This window comes from Cyanistes caeruleus, chromosome 4, assembly GCF_971803275.1.
Source record: "Cyanistes caeruleus chromosome 4, bCyaCae1.hap1.1, whole genome shotgun sequence".
Taxonomy (NCBI): Eukaryota; Metazoa; Chordata; class Aves; order Passeriformes; family Paridae; genus Cyanistes; species Cyanistes caeruleus.
The window spans coordinates 33276102-33290517 of NC_141704.1; the positions used below are offsets into that span (position 1 = coordinate 33276102).

At 41.2% G+C, this 14416-nt stretch overlaps 1 long non-coding RNA gene across 1 annotated transcript; it reads right to left on the reverse strand.

Annotated features, from left to right (window-relative positions):
• Positions 1-4974: 4974 nt before the first annotated feature.
• On the reverse strand, positions 4975-14357 carry LOC111934638 (uncharacterized). Its single transcript, XR_015285847.1, has 5 exons — positions 14202-14357; positions 13948-14050; positions 13725-13853; positions 8489-8625; positions 4975-6808 (listed from the first exon to the last, which is right to left on the reverse strand). It is a non-coding gene; the product is annotated as an uncharacterized LOC111934638 (long non-coding RNA).
• Positions 14358-14416: the final 59 nt, after the last annotated feature.

Genomic DNA, 14416 nt, shown 5'->3' on the forward strand with positions numbered 1-14416 from the left:
GCAAGGCTGAGGTTACATGCTCTTATGCTATCCAAATTGCTGCTGTGGAAATTGAGTAATTACTCCCAGGAGAATTACCATAAGGTCAAAAGAGTTAGGGCTAAACTTAGAAAAGAAATCTGTACGAGATAAATGACAAAAATGTTTTAATTGTGATATTTAATACTTTATGTAATTGGATAACAAAACTCTGCACTGACATAAATTGATGGTTTTAAATTTCTTTTAAACTGAGTTGTCCAGAAGCCTGTACAGCCATCTCTTTATTAGTATGCAGATCTAAAGTGCATTTAAGTTTATAATTCTGACATCATTACAGCATAGCTGTTAAATATACTCCCTACATGTGTGCACAGCCTCCACTTGATTAAAAATCATCCTTTGGACACTGTCACAGTGCTGGCTCTAGGATTGGGTCTATAAAATCCACTGTATTTAAGAGATATATCAATAAATTACATTTTAAAGCAGTATCTATAATTGAAATGGACAGTGAGCCACCATGGGCTCAATAACACTCAATTTCAGCTCCTTTCTCCTCAGGTCCTTTCTCCTTCTCAGTTTGTCTTGCTGCCTTAACTGCCTGGCAGCTCTGAGCCTTCTTCTGTAGCAGCAGGTGGAGCAGTGAAACCCTGTCTTCCTAGGACAGCTTATGCCTCAGCCTACCTGGTTGTTTCTCTGAACCCCCACGCAATATCTGGCTAACCAAAACCAGGATTTTCAGAAGACGGGCAGAAAGGAACAAGGAAGACTTTTCAGCTCCTCCACGTGTACGTTGCCTTCACTTGCTGACTCATACCATGTATACCTTAACAACCATGACAGAGTTATCCATTAACAATGGCAAAGGAAAGAAAATAAAAATCCTGTCTGGGTAAGCTTAACAATGAGATTTTTGAACAAGGAAAAAGTTAAGAAGCAAGCTGGTTCTAGACCCAGAAGTGAGAATGTGTACTATAGGCTTCAGTATGTTCTTTCCTGAGAGCTCTCAGCCTGTGGTCCAACTAGGAGTTGTTGGCATTCCAGTGAAAACTTTTAGAAATGCAGTTCTTTCCAGGAAAATAGCTCACTGCATTTTTTTGGTGAGTAACCAGGCCAATATGAACAATATTTCATGAAAGGGAGAGAGACTCAGCTTCTTTTTATTCCCAGCAGCACAAGGCTTCTGCCTCTGTGTGCCTTTGGGATATTAATGCAAAATGGGATTGGCCACTGATCCAAGTTAAGATTACATGATCTGACTCTTGTACCAGGAAATAGTTAGCAGATGTCAGGTAATGTCTTATCATGTGAATATTTTACTCAGGTAGTGCTTTAAGTTTGGGGATAATATACTGTGTTCTTTCAGTCTGCGCACAGAGAATGTAACATACAACATCTGTTTTGCCTATAGGAGCTACAAGCAGCTCCTCTGTAATTAATAGTATTACATCAACGTCATGAGCACCCAGCAAATTATTAGAGTCATTCAGAGAAAGCGCAGCTGCTAATGGCACAGCAAGGGGTTGGGTTTGAGCTGTATCTACAGGCTTTGTTCCAGGCTACAAAACCTAATGTTCCTGGTACAACCTATGAACACCCTTCCCTACCGCCTCTTGGTAGAATCACCATTTCTATTGAGTGGCCTCTGCAAAGTTTCTGGTGGCATTTCTGTGCTGTTGTCCTAATGTGTCATCAGGATCTGCTAAACAATTTTAGCATTGCTTCTTGGATAGACAAAGTTTGATACGGCATCAGGAGAGTTCTGCTGTGGAGCCAGGTCTGGCTGGCTCCTCGCAAGCTGTGCCCTTGGTCCAGCAGCCCGGTTGCTCTTGTCTCCATGTCCTCAGCAGGACAGAGAGGCATGGCCCTACTGACAGCACAGGAATGTCCTCATCCCCATGCAGCTGCTCCTGTCACAGAGGCCTTAATTTCCAAATGTCTTTCTAACTCCTCCCCTTCTGGACGTGCAGAGGTACCAGTCTGGAGCCAAAAGCTGTAGCTTCTGGTGTGCTGGTTGCACTGACCGCTTGTCAGACTCCATACGGTGCCACTGATGCTCCTGTGATGCATTGCAGTATCTGGTATGTATATTGCTTCCTAATTTATGCTTTATCCTCTTCTTTTTTCCAGAAGATGAGCTATTTGACAGCTACATGGGTGTTACTGTGGTGACTGTAACTAAGCAAAACCATGCAGTTTGTACTGAGATGGTTCTACATTTGTGGACTTGGAGATGATTAAGAAATTTTTAAGGGCTTGTTGTGGTTTTTTTGGTCTTCCCTGCAGAACCAAGGTTTCTTATGAACTTTCAGTTACCATGAAGTAGAAAGGTATCATTCATCTTCAAATGCACAGATGTATTAGTATCTATACACAAACAACACATATTGGGTAAATGAATGTTCTGACTTCTAGTTAGCTAGAGATTTAAGAGATGTTTTCTCAAACCATAATTAAGATTGTTTAGATATTTGACTCTTAATTTCTTTGTGCTTTGTTTGGATTTCTTGTTACATGTAATTTTACCCTAGAAGTTCCAAGGTTTATAATTCTTCGGGTTTGAATAAATGCATTATCTCTCTAATGGATTTACTGTAAGTCACTGCCATATAGCCTTACCTTTGCTTCATTCTTCAGGGGTTTTTTTCACTTTTATAATAAAATTTCCCCGGAGTATGAGGCTCTTTTGGGAGACAGCATTCTGTGATTCTCACCTGAGGAGCGCCTTTTCAAAAAAAGGTGAGAATGTGCTATCTGAAAGATGCCATTATTACTCTTGAAGCTTAAAACTGTGTGAGTTTTGAACCCAAATGTACCATTCTAACTTAGGTTTTAGGGATATAAAATTGAATAAGTATAGAAATTCATGGAAATTAGGACTGTAGTACAAATTTAAATTCCTAATAAACTGATACTTGTAAATTAATCTCAGCAATTAGACATAAAAGCTATTTTCCTCTAGTGTGCAACTCTTCAAAATTTTACTAAACTTTAATAATAAATTACAAGACTGATAAACTGTCTAAGTTCATTGGAATTAAGAATTGCACCAAATGCCACATTTCTGAAGGACTCAATTTTTAAATTATTCATAAGCTAATAGAGGACTGAGTTGAAATCTTCCACAATATTGGCTATATTTTGTTAATAGAGTCACTGAATGAAAGGGTAGGACTGAGATCTTTGATCAAACAGTTTGAGCACCTTTCTATTACAGCAACTGCATTTCATCTCTTCATTTAGTGCATCTCTTCATTTTAGAGCCTTGTAGTTCGTATGTGGCAGCAACAAATCCCTCAGTAAGGCATTAAGCCTTGATCAGAGGGCTTGTGGAGGGAGAAGGATAAGGTGGAAAATGGCTTTTTTCTGTCATCTGCTTCAGCTGCTAATCACACCATCATCAAAAATCTCTGCACTTTTTTTTCCCACTCCCTATAATGCCCAAACAGGCATAATAGGGAGTATAAGGAGCAGCTTTATATGTTTTGTGAACCTGCTCTGTGTTCAGTGTAGCCTTGACAGTAGAACTGTGACTGTACTTCTGTGAAAATGTCTACAACTATGAAATTCATTCACATTTCTGAGCCCACAGAGCTGCACAACAGGGCCATTCACAGTTTAGCAAGAAGGACAGAGAACCAGAGAGGAAAGAAAGAAAATGAGCAATGAAGAGACATATGTGTTGCATGACTCTCCTCTGGTAGAAAAGATCTTGGATGCATACAAACATGAAAAAGAAAATCAACTCTTCTGGTAACTACTGCAATCTCCTTTTTTTATTATTTTTTTCCCCTGGTACTTAACATAATCTTGGTGTGTTTAAAAAATTAAGTGTAATCGTACAAAAGCTTCTTCAAAGTGACTCTGAACCTGGGTCCATACCAAACTGGGACCTGCCCTGCCTGCCCCTCTTTTTGCCATCATGTTTGTTCCCCTAAAACAAGCAACTGTAACAGGACACAAGTATTGTCCAAATATTATCTAAGTCTTCCCTTTATTCCCTGAATCATCTGGCTTTGATCGTAGACTGCTCATGCCAACACAAAGTGAAAGCAAACTCTAAACCTGAAAAGTAAAGGAGAGAACCAACTAATCCTGTGAACTGACATTGCCTTTTGGGTGTCACTCTGCATTCAGGATCTGGTGTTTCAAGAAAAGCCCATCCTTGTGTGTGTTCTGTTACTTTTGATCACTTTAACCACCTCAGTAGCAAAGGTCTTTCCTTAAAATCCTCATTGTTTGTTGCTCTTGCTTTACATTTTAAATCTAACAGGCACAATACAGACTTCGTGTACCTCCAACTTTTTCCCATGCCACTTGGTATACTTACATTGATCTGGTTACAGTATATTTAACAGATAAGAAATACACTGTGGCCGAGATCTTTTCGTCCTGTCACCCGGTATTTTCAAAACATTTCTATTGGAAAGCTTGCTCTAGATTGTATGTTGAATACCACTGAGTGTGGTTAAAAGGATGGATGGCCTTTTACATGACCCATAACCTGAATTTGCCCTGGAAAAATTTTTGGAGTAGGTCTGATGTGGGCAGCTTGTCCCAGCCCCAAACAATGACTAGGAGGATGTCTCTGTGAAACATTATTCCACACCTGGAGGAGAAGGCTTGTGAGCCTATGTACACACACCGTGTGCTTTTCTGCAGACTTCCCTTTTCAATTCAAACAGGGAGCAGCTGATTGTAAGGTACACCCTTACATTCCTTTCTTCAGTAATTAATTCAAGAGAAGTGCCTAAATCACAGAGCAATTGCAAATGGAGCACTCAGTGATGGATAATCTCTACTGTTTGTTTTGAATTCATTATTTCCTCTATCTTCTCAAGACAGTCATGCCATTATTTTGCTCTCTTTTCAGACTCTTCCATTCAGTCTCTTGTAACCTGCTTGCACACAAATCATTATTTCATTTTATCTGGAGGTGGCTGGACTGATGATAATATTTAATTCATTTCAGGAAGTTTGAGGTCACCAGCATCAAGGAACATTAGCTTCTTTATTAAGTGCATTCTTTTTTTTCAATCAAGTATTATTTTACCACAAAAGAGAAGTATTCTTGAAATTTATACTTGTTGCAGATATCATATCCTCTTCCACCAACTTTGAGATCGTTACATAAACCGGAAGATTAAAAACATTTTTTATTATAAAAATCTGGGCAAGGAAGAAGCTGATTCTTTATTTCTAGCTTTTTTATGCAATAAACACATTTTTAAAAAGAGTAACATTGTAGGCAGAAGATTAACTGATTAGCAAAAGTTAACAATATTAATTGCAATTAATGAAGGTAAATTATTCTAGATAGTAAACCCAGATCTCATATTACAGATGGTAGCCCAGAATTTTTAGATGACAAATGGAAATCTCTTCTAACTCTGTACCATTATTTTGGTTGTTCCACAGATATAGAAATCCACAGTTGGATTGTCTAAATAAGTTATTTTAGTAAATAGAGCTCCTTATTCAAAGTACATATGCAAATAATTCCCAGCCCAATATTAGTTATTGACTTCTAAGTTAATGCACTTTTTGAAGAATTCCCAGTGCCAGTCTTCTCTTTTGGACATCAGAAGAGATGTCCAAAAGCAACATGTGGTTTAAAGCAACATGTGGTTTCTCACTTTTCTATAAGAAAAAGGCAATTTCTACATAAGGTGAAGAAAAATGTAATTTAAATAAAAGTGTGTTTTATTTTGGATATTAAAATCTATAATAGCAGCTCTCCTGAAGAGAGAAAAAACACTTTCTATCTAAAGAGACCTCCTTAGCAGTTATTTTTTTTACATTTCTATGGACAATTCAGATAGTTTTTTAGAAGTCTGTATAAGATACTGAGAGGAGCAAAGCTTATGATTTCATAAGTCTTATGAGGAAGGATGTTTTCTCTTGTGCATTAATGTGTTTCATTGGAATTCCTGGGAATCTGTCCAGCTATACATAGTAGATGTTTCACATACCAATAAAGTGATTCCTCAGCAATTCAACCACTCAGCACAAATGAGGCTTAATTTGTGATGGATATCTGCACCTGTTAAACAGTGGAATAGGCTCCTGATATAAGTAATTCTTTCATGCCGTTATTTCTCTAAATATTTTTTAAGATCATAGCTACCTAGATTTACCTCAAGACATTTTTAAAGCTCATAATTTCAAAAACACATCCACATTTTGAAATTTCATATTGAAGAAGGAATTTATGTGCTTTTGAGCTAAAGTGTATATATGAAGTGTTTAGATCAACACCATGAAAGGCAGGCATGAAACATGCCTATTACTAAATTAGCCTTTTGCTTTGTATATCTAATGATAAAATCAATATGAGGCTCCATCAGAGGAGAGATTCATCAGCCTCCATCTTGCTAGCACTCAATCAAGAGATTGAATTTGCAAACTTCGAGGAGGAGAAATGTTTCTCCATTTTTTGACAATCCATATTACACTAATTCAGACAGCTTTTACACAGAGCTGCACCAGTTTACTCAAGCATTGCTTTCAATATCATTTCATTAAATCAATGCAAAAGGTGGTGTTGACCTTTTAAGTATATATTTAAATCTGATCAGTGAAGCTTAAATCAATTTGGAACAGATTTTAGACAATTCTTAAGGCAAATAAGTGTGTCCACATGGGGTTCCTCAGCTGTTCAACGAATTGATGTGAAATCCAATTTAAATTAAGCCACTGCAAACAAACCATTGTTGTGTTGTAGGTAAGTCCCAAATGTGCCATCCAAGTTTTTCGAGAACTTTCTTTCCAGCTTGAACAGAGAACCCAAGGGAGATACACTTAATGGAGTGAAAGCTGTTCATCCCTGTCAGGAAAGGAGAAATGACTATGAAACGCAGTAAAAAGCTTCCAAGCAAACATCCAGGGTTCAGCCAAAAGCTGTGTTTGTAAACCTGTTCCCTACTGTTTTTTATTCCTTTCTCTTGGCAGCTGTAACTGTAGTGAACAAGGAAGAAATGCCACCACCCACCAGATTCTGGCAGGAGGAAGCCTCTGTATCTCACAGGTTTAAAAGATCCAAAGTGAGTTTGAAGGAAATCCCCTCTTGTTCATGTTTGCTAGGGATTTGGATACCCAAGGTTTTCAACCTTCAGTTTGCCTTTGCAGGAGCTTTGGTGTTTCCATAGCGTAGATTTTTGCACTCTCCTAAAACATCTCTGAAGACCTTTGCAGGACTGCAGAGAAGCCCCTTGATCTTCACAGGCCTTAAGTCTACAGGGGGACTTCAAAGAATTTGCTCTTAGAGCAAAGAAGTGCAAAATGAACTTCACTCCATATTGATTGGTAATGCAAATAAGATGGGTATTTGTAGAAGGGAAAGATTACCTGACAATTGTAACCAGGGTTTTTAATGACTGAGTTTAAAAACATGAAAAATCATAGAGTCATACGATAAAATAAGCTATGAGAGAAAGCAGGGATGAAAGCAGTAAGTAGGAGGAAATAGTACAATAAATTGAGGGAAAACTGGTTTAGTATAAGCAAATACCAGAATTATTAATCCAATAACATGGAAATGCAAGTTGCACTCCTGAACTTAAGGAGGCTAGTGGTCCCTCAACCTCTTCCCCCCCACTCTTATCCAGATAAATTATTATCTGCTCCATTTTCCCCTGTCCTAGAACTGAGTGAACAGTTTTCCTTATATTCTCAAAAATGTTTTAATTATTTGACAGTTTTGCTGTGTGAAAGAAGAGTATAAGGGCTCTTCTTCAGTTTCACACCCCTTTCTAACAGAAGGTTAATGTTTGATAGGCATTTTGGAGCTCTCTTTGCCAGTCCAAACCCCAGCAGGAGAGAAATAAATGCAAAGATAGGTTCTTGTATGAACAAAGGGACATAAGAGAATGGGCCTTTGTTTTGTCTCCCCCAGGGATTCAAAAGGTTCTGCTGCTGACTGCTAATGGTTTGGGTGTGTGTGGTACTGGTAGATTAATGGCCTCTTTCCAGCTTTCCTGGTTCCTCAAAATTACTTACAATATTCCCATTCAAACTTGTGCAGTTGATTATATTGAATGGCTGCAGACTCACAAAAGGTTACAGGATGTGAGCAAACTTGAACATAAGGATCTTCCATGATAAACTCATGAGTATTTCTACATATTGAGGTAAAGGAATTAACTCCATAGTACTAAGTGGAATGAACTTAGAACTTTCCATGTGTCTTGCTGAAACCACCCCAAAGCTGTTGCATCTTGTTGTATTATTTTATGTTTTAAAGTCTTGTTGACTGCAGGTGAGTGGGAGTGTGTTCCTAGTGCTGGATATGGCTCTTTCCTCTTTCTCCTAGCACAGGGCACTGAATCCTTAAACTGGGTTGAGAAATAAAATTTATTAATGTGGTGAGCAGAAGAGGAAAGAAAACCCACAAAGCCCCCACCATGACTGGAGAGAAGAAGAGACTTCGTCACTTTGCAGTGGTAAATTACCAAAAGCATAAACTACCAAAAGTAAAAATTACCAAAGCAGTAGGCTCTGCACTTACACTTCCTTCTCTGCTTGCTCCTATTTCCTGCATTTCCTGTGGCTGTCAGAATTGGGGAACTTCTGTGCTCAGATCAGTGAAAGCTCACTGCCTCAAATGGTTCTTCTGTCCACTGATGTTTTGGAGATCCACTTGTGCTGAGTTTGGAAATGAAAGGAAACGGTGTTTAACACAGCAAGATACATTTAAGGTATGTTCAGTATAGAACTGGCAGAGACACCACCTCTTGTGGGATTTGCATATAGGCATTCATAACAAACAGAAGTTAAATGCCAGAAATACTTTAATACTGCCTTCTGAGGACTGAGTTAGGTACCACAACCTTCTGTTCCTTCTGGTATGGGAGGCAGAGGATTGATCCCTCCCTCACTCTTGGCTTCTTTTGTAATATCCATATAGTTTTTGAACTAGAAATTGCCATGTCTGCAAGCCACCTATTTTTTTCCCCATTCCTTTGTGTATTTCTAAGAAGAAATGATATAAAGTTAGTCAATTTTTTTGCCCTGAAATCACATCTGAACTCACTTCAACATCCCCCCTGCCTAAAACCAAACAAAACCAACAATACCAAAAAAATAACCACCAAAAAAAGTGACAGAAAAACTTGGATTGTTACAATTTTTGATTGTCAAATGGTGCCTTTGCTATGGCTACCAGGGACTTCAACAAGATGCTTTTACTGACAGCAGCATCTTTCCTATTTTGACAAAGAAGCATGGCAAATGAATTGCATCTTACTGAGCAGGGCCTGCAGTTAGGGACTTGATTCCCTTAAGAGATATTTGGAGCAATTTTGGGATACTGTATTTCTTGGGAAATGAACAAAGAATCTTCGACTCAGTGAAGGTAGCTTCCAGACCTCTCTTTTTCTGAAATATTTTTTTTGTCTGATTTTAGTGCTTGTTGCCTCTTTATGACTCTCTCCCCACATTCAAGACTGTCAGGGAAAAGCTGTAGATAAGAATATCTGTAAACAGTGTTTTAGTATCTCCCACACAACAGTCTGGAACTGCCTCCCCTCCTGTTTCTGAAGGTTCATGGATTTCCCAAATCAGTAGGAGTTTATTGATTTATATGCAGGCAAACTCGTGTTACTACTTTGGTTACTCTTGTGCTTTTTCCTGGCTACTGCTAATTAGCCTGGCAGATCTTCCAGTGTTGCTTACATGCAGTAGTAAATGAATATAACTACTTGTATTGAGTTATCATAATGTTCTTTTTTTTTTTTTTTGGTATGCTACTTAAGAGGATAAAAACCACTTTGAAAACTCTAATCTGAGCAATGAAAGAGATGCAGACTATGACCTGATACTCAGATCAGTCTCCTGCACTTGAGCTATCCCATAGCCTCTTGTCACCTCATGCAGTTTTTTATGGTATATTCAGGTTAACAATCATCACTCCCTTGCTACCTCTTTCCTGTTAGTTACCCTCTGAAAGACTTGTCCTCTCTCTCAATTACAATCCTGTCTCAATTCTCATTGGGATCCCAGCTCAGGTTAAAGATTCTTTCTCTCTTCCAAGCCCTCGCTCTTCCCGGTGTATAATTTTTTTTTTTCCTCAGTTTCTGTAGGCAGTCTCACCCTTCTGCTTCTTCAGCTTTGTGAGTAACAGAGGTTCCCAGGCTGCAGCTGACCCAGAGGTGCGGCGATCTTGGGCCCACGTTTGCCTCCCCAGGCTGCCGGCGGTCCCTGGAGTCCCGGCTTGCCCGGGGCCCTCCGTGCAGGCTGGGAGCCCGGCTCTGGAACGTTTCCTTCCCTCTGAGCTGAAGCCAGGATGCTGCTTTCTCTCGGGAGGTGGCAGCACAGCCAGATGTGATCAGTGTATGCAGTTTGACGCCCAGAACTGCAAAGGGGTGGCAGGGAGGTGGGGTTGGCGTTGGATTCCTGCTGAGATGGAGCTCCTTAGCTGGGAGCAGGGATTAAGATGGGGAGCACAGGGGTGCTCATGCATAGGAGGCATAGCTTCAAGCCCCTTCTCGAAGCGGAATGGAATCAGCCCAGCATCCTCACGGTAGCATACTGGGATCCCTCTGTCCTGACCATGTTCCTCTGTATCAGCTGCAGCTGATTGTTAGGCGTGGTGTGGGGCCCGAGATGCCCACGGTGGGGACAGTGCCATTTGCTGAGCCTGCAGGCGCAGCCCCAAGTGCTTGTTTTATTCATGTGTGGAGAAGGGCTCTGCAGGAATCTGGGCACAGTCAGTATATATCCTGGGTTTTGCAGGCACCCACTTTCCTGCAACCTGCCGGAATGCTTGCATGTTATTTTTTCTATCAAGCAGTTTAAGGTAGAATGCCAGGAGAAAGGAAGAGCAGCAATCAGTCACCATCCCATTAAATGCTACAACCTGCTCCTCTCTCAGAACCTCGTCTGTTCTATTTAGCCAGTTTGGAGGGTCCCATTCTCTCCCGAGGTTTTAATAATGAATTATAAAGACAGGGGTACTGTATGGGGTTTAATGTGACCCTCATCTGGAAAACATACACAGAGGCAGGTTGTTTGGGTTTCCACAGAAAGCGAGCACAGTCTGGTCCAAAAATCTATGGGATATATTGCCTAATCTATCCCTCTGTCTCTGTTCTCTGAATTCAATCTCCCTGTGCCAAGCACTCTGGAGATGCTACAGAGCCTTGTAGAGAGCTTTGTTGGGTGGTTGTCTGCTTGAATTTTGAGAAAGTTTTGCGGCAACACAGAATAACTGTAGATTCAGCTTTGCCCCAACAGTAATTTGTGAATGCTGTCTGTGGGCTTGTGCATCCAAAAGCAAAGAGTGCTAGAAATCCCAGCTTAGGCAACTCAAATAATTTTACTAGCATCAGCAACTGGAGGGCAACCAGCCAGTCAGCCCTACAGTTCTTTAAAAAGTAATAAAGTGCACCTGATTTTTGCTCCTTGGATGGCAACCACTGACTGGCAACTGGTCCCATATATCAAGTAATTCCTGCTTGATGCTGCTTAGGGTACCATTGAAACTACACCTTAAGCAGGCAGCACTGAGAGGGTGAAGCAGAGAAAAGCAAGAGAAAAACTGAGGTTTGTAAGCACTTAGGAAAGGGCCACCTCCCTTTTTTCCCCCCCTCTTTGCTCTTGGCAGTCTTGGAAGGCCCATTCTTACTCTCAGGATTTGCTCTGATAAGTGTTTGAAAGTGCTGCAATTCTCCTTCACAACAGTTTTGTTCCTAAGTGACCCAAGTGCCCCAGAAAGATCCTGTCACACTGGAGGACTAGTCATGATAACTGCTCGTGTCTTCTGGGGTTGGGAAGCAGAATACAAACAGTTCAGGCAGCGAGGACTAAGCAAATCCACCTTTCCTGTCTGTATTTTCCTTCTAACTCAGTTCTGGGGGATCCTCCCACTGCCATGTGCCTCCCTCTGCCCTGGAGGGACAAGTTGTGTTAGTATGACCACCACCAGGCCTGCTGCCCAGTCCCTGTGCAGGTGCAGAGCCAGGGCTGCGAGAAACCACACCTCCAGGAGCAGTTCCACAGCAGTCCAGTCAGGAACATGCATTCAAAGAGTGCATGTAATGGAGAAGGGAAGTATTTGAGGGATAAATCCCACATAGGAAAATCTTGGTGACTTCAGAAAAATAAACAGCAAACCACCAATAGAATGAATGAAAGGGAAAAGGGCAGTAACCAAAATCCAAGACACTGGCTTGACCTTTCGAAAGGTTGGCGGTACCCTGCCTTTTGGAACAGTCTTTGACAATTTAGAGTTTGTCTCAGTTTAATTGGGACTAACCATATTCACAGGAGTTGTCACATGTCACCTAGTCTGTCTGTCTCCCTGCCTTTTCAATTTGGTAGCCTTCTCTTTTCCCCCTGCATGTCCCAGAGATTTGAAAAATGACCCTATCTTCAAAGCATCCCTGGTAATTTGGACCACAGTGTTACATTTTTGAGACTGATGCCTTTCAAAGCTGCAGCCTTTCTTGCTGCAGCAGCTCCTGACAGCCCTCTCCAACATATAGGCTTAAGAGGGGAAAACAGGTCTGAGGAGATGCACTTTTACTAGGAGGAAAGACATTAGAGATGGCACTAAAATCAACAGAAAACAGATTATTTCAAGCAGAGAAGGTAGCTTAGCCCTTTTTATGAAGTGCGGGACTATACTGTCACTAATTTCACTTTGCAAAGTGTACTGGAAGTCTCTTCATGCACTTGTTGGTAAAATGTATCTGCATACACAGTAAATATTAATTAATTAAATATCGCTTTATGCATATGCGATGTTTTCTGTCCTGCACCATATTTGCTATCTTTTTTGTTTTCCTAAGAACACCCACACCTTTTTAGCAAGACTTAAGATCTGTGTTGCTACGTTGTTTTTGCTGCCAGATAGGGAAAGATAAATCTAGACCACAGGATTGCTGGCTGCATGGTTTTACCCCACTGGCAACCACCTCCCTGTGGTGGGACAGCTGAGGTGGGGAGACTACAATTTTATACAACAGTAGACACTTAAAGTGAAAATTAATGTTAAGATCTTGGATATGTGTATGCCCTAGTCTACATGTTTGATCAATGTCCTGGTTTCTTACTGAGAAATCTCCTACTGGAGATGTTGCCATACACATTTATGAATTAGGGTTAGAATTGATGCTTCTATTAATAAGAAATCTTGCAAATTCTGCTTTGAAAAGAGCTATTTTCTTGAAGGTGAAAAGTACATTTTCTCAAGCACCCAACTCTCATTTTCAAAATACCCCTTTGCAATAGTCCTGAATATGAAGCAACAGGACAGAAACATGAATTTGTACAGCTGCAATTGAGATGCTTCATACCCAAGCAGCATCTGGGGAAAGGGGCAATTCAGTGAAATGGAAGCTTTCCATGTATGTAAGGAGAGGTGTTAAAGGGTGTTTATATGGTGGAGGGCATTTTTCTTCTTCAAACTTGCGATTATTGTCTGTGCCACTCTCAGGCTCAGCCTGATGCTGCAAATATTTAGGTATGCGTGTAAGTCAAGGCGGAATGTCTTTCAAATATTAATACCAAACCAATTATTAAAATTATTCCTATACATCCAGTGACAGCATCATTTTGTTCTTACTGCAGATCTCTGCTTTAGGTTTAAGTCTATTTGGAGACTGCCAGACACCCACCCCAGCAAGCACGGGGTCTCAGGAAAAAGCTGTATGCACACAGCAAGACGGATACAATGGAGCCAGACCACAACAGTGCTGTTGGGCCCGAGTACTTGTGAGAGGTAGAGTACAGATATTGCTTGCCTGTATCTATGCAAGAGAATGGCCTTTTAGTGCCTCTAGAGCTTCCTCTTTCCCACATCCATGGAGCAGCACAGTGTACAAATGGGTTTAGAAGGGATGACTCTGCAGAGAGGTCGCATCTCCAGAGACCTGCAAAGCCGGGTGAAATTTCAAGACCTGTAGTTGTCCTGCTGGGGAGTGAATTGCCCTCAGTTTCCAGATCATGGGGGGAACTACCACTGACCTTCTCGGGAAGGGACTGACGGAGGAAGCTCCCAGTAGCAGCTGCCGTGCTTGTCTCCATCCTTGCAACACATCAGGCAAGGCTTGGGCAGCTCTGGCAGCACCTATAAACCCATGTTGATTATAACTCTTGTAAGCCCAAATCACACACCCTAAGGTGAGCGTCCTGTCTCCAGCAATTCCAAGTTCATTTAAAAAAAAACCTGGACTGCGGGAGAACAAAAGGGCTACAGCAGCAGCGCCGCCCGCCCCCACCTCGTTCTGCATCGATTACGATGGGCGAAAACAAGTTAGAAATTTATTGAGGGCTGAAGGCCCTCATATGAAGAGGGCAGGGAGGCAAATCCCAAGGGATTGTAGTGAGGCGCGGTACCGAGAGGCCGGACGCCGGCGGCAGTGATGAGGTAACTTGGCGCGACCCCGCCCTGGCTGCCGCCCTCGGGAGCGCGCTCACGTGACCGCGCCATCAG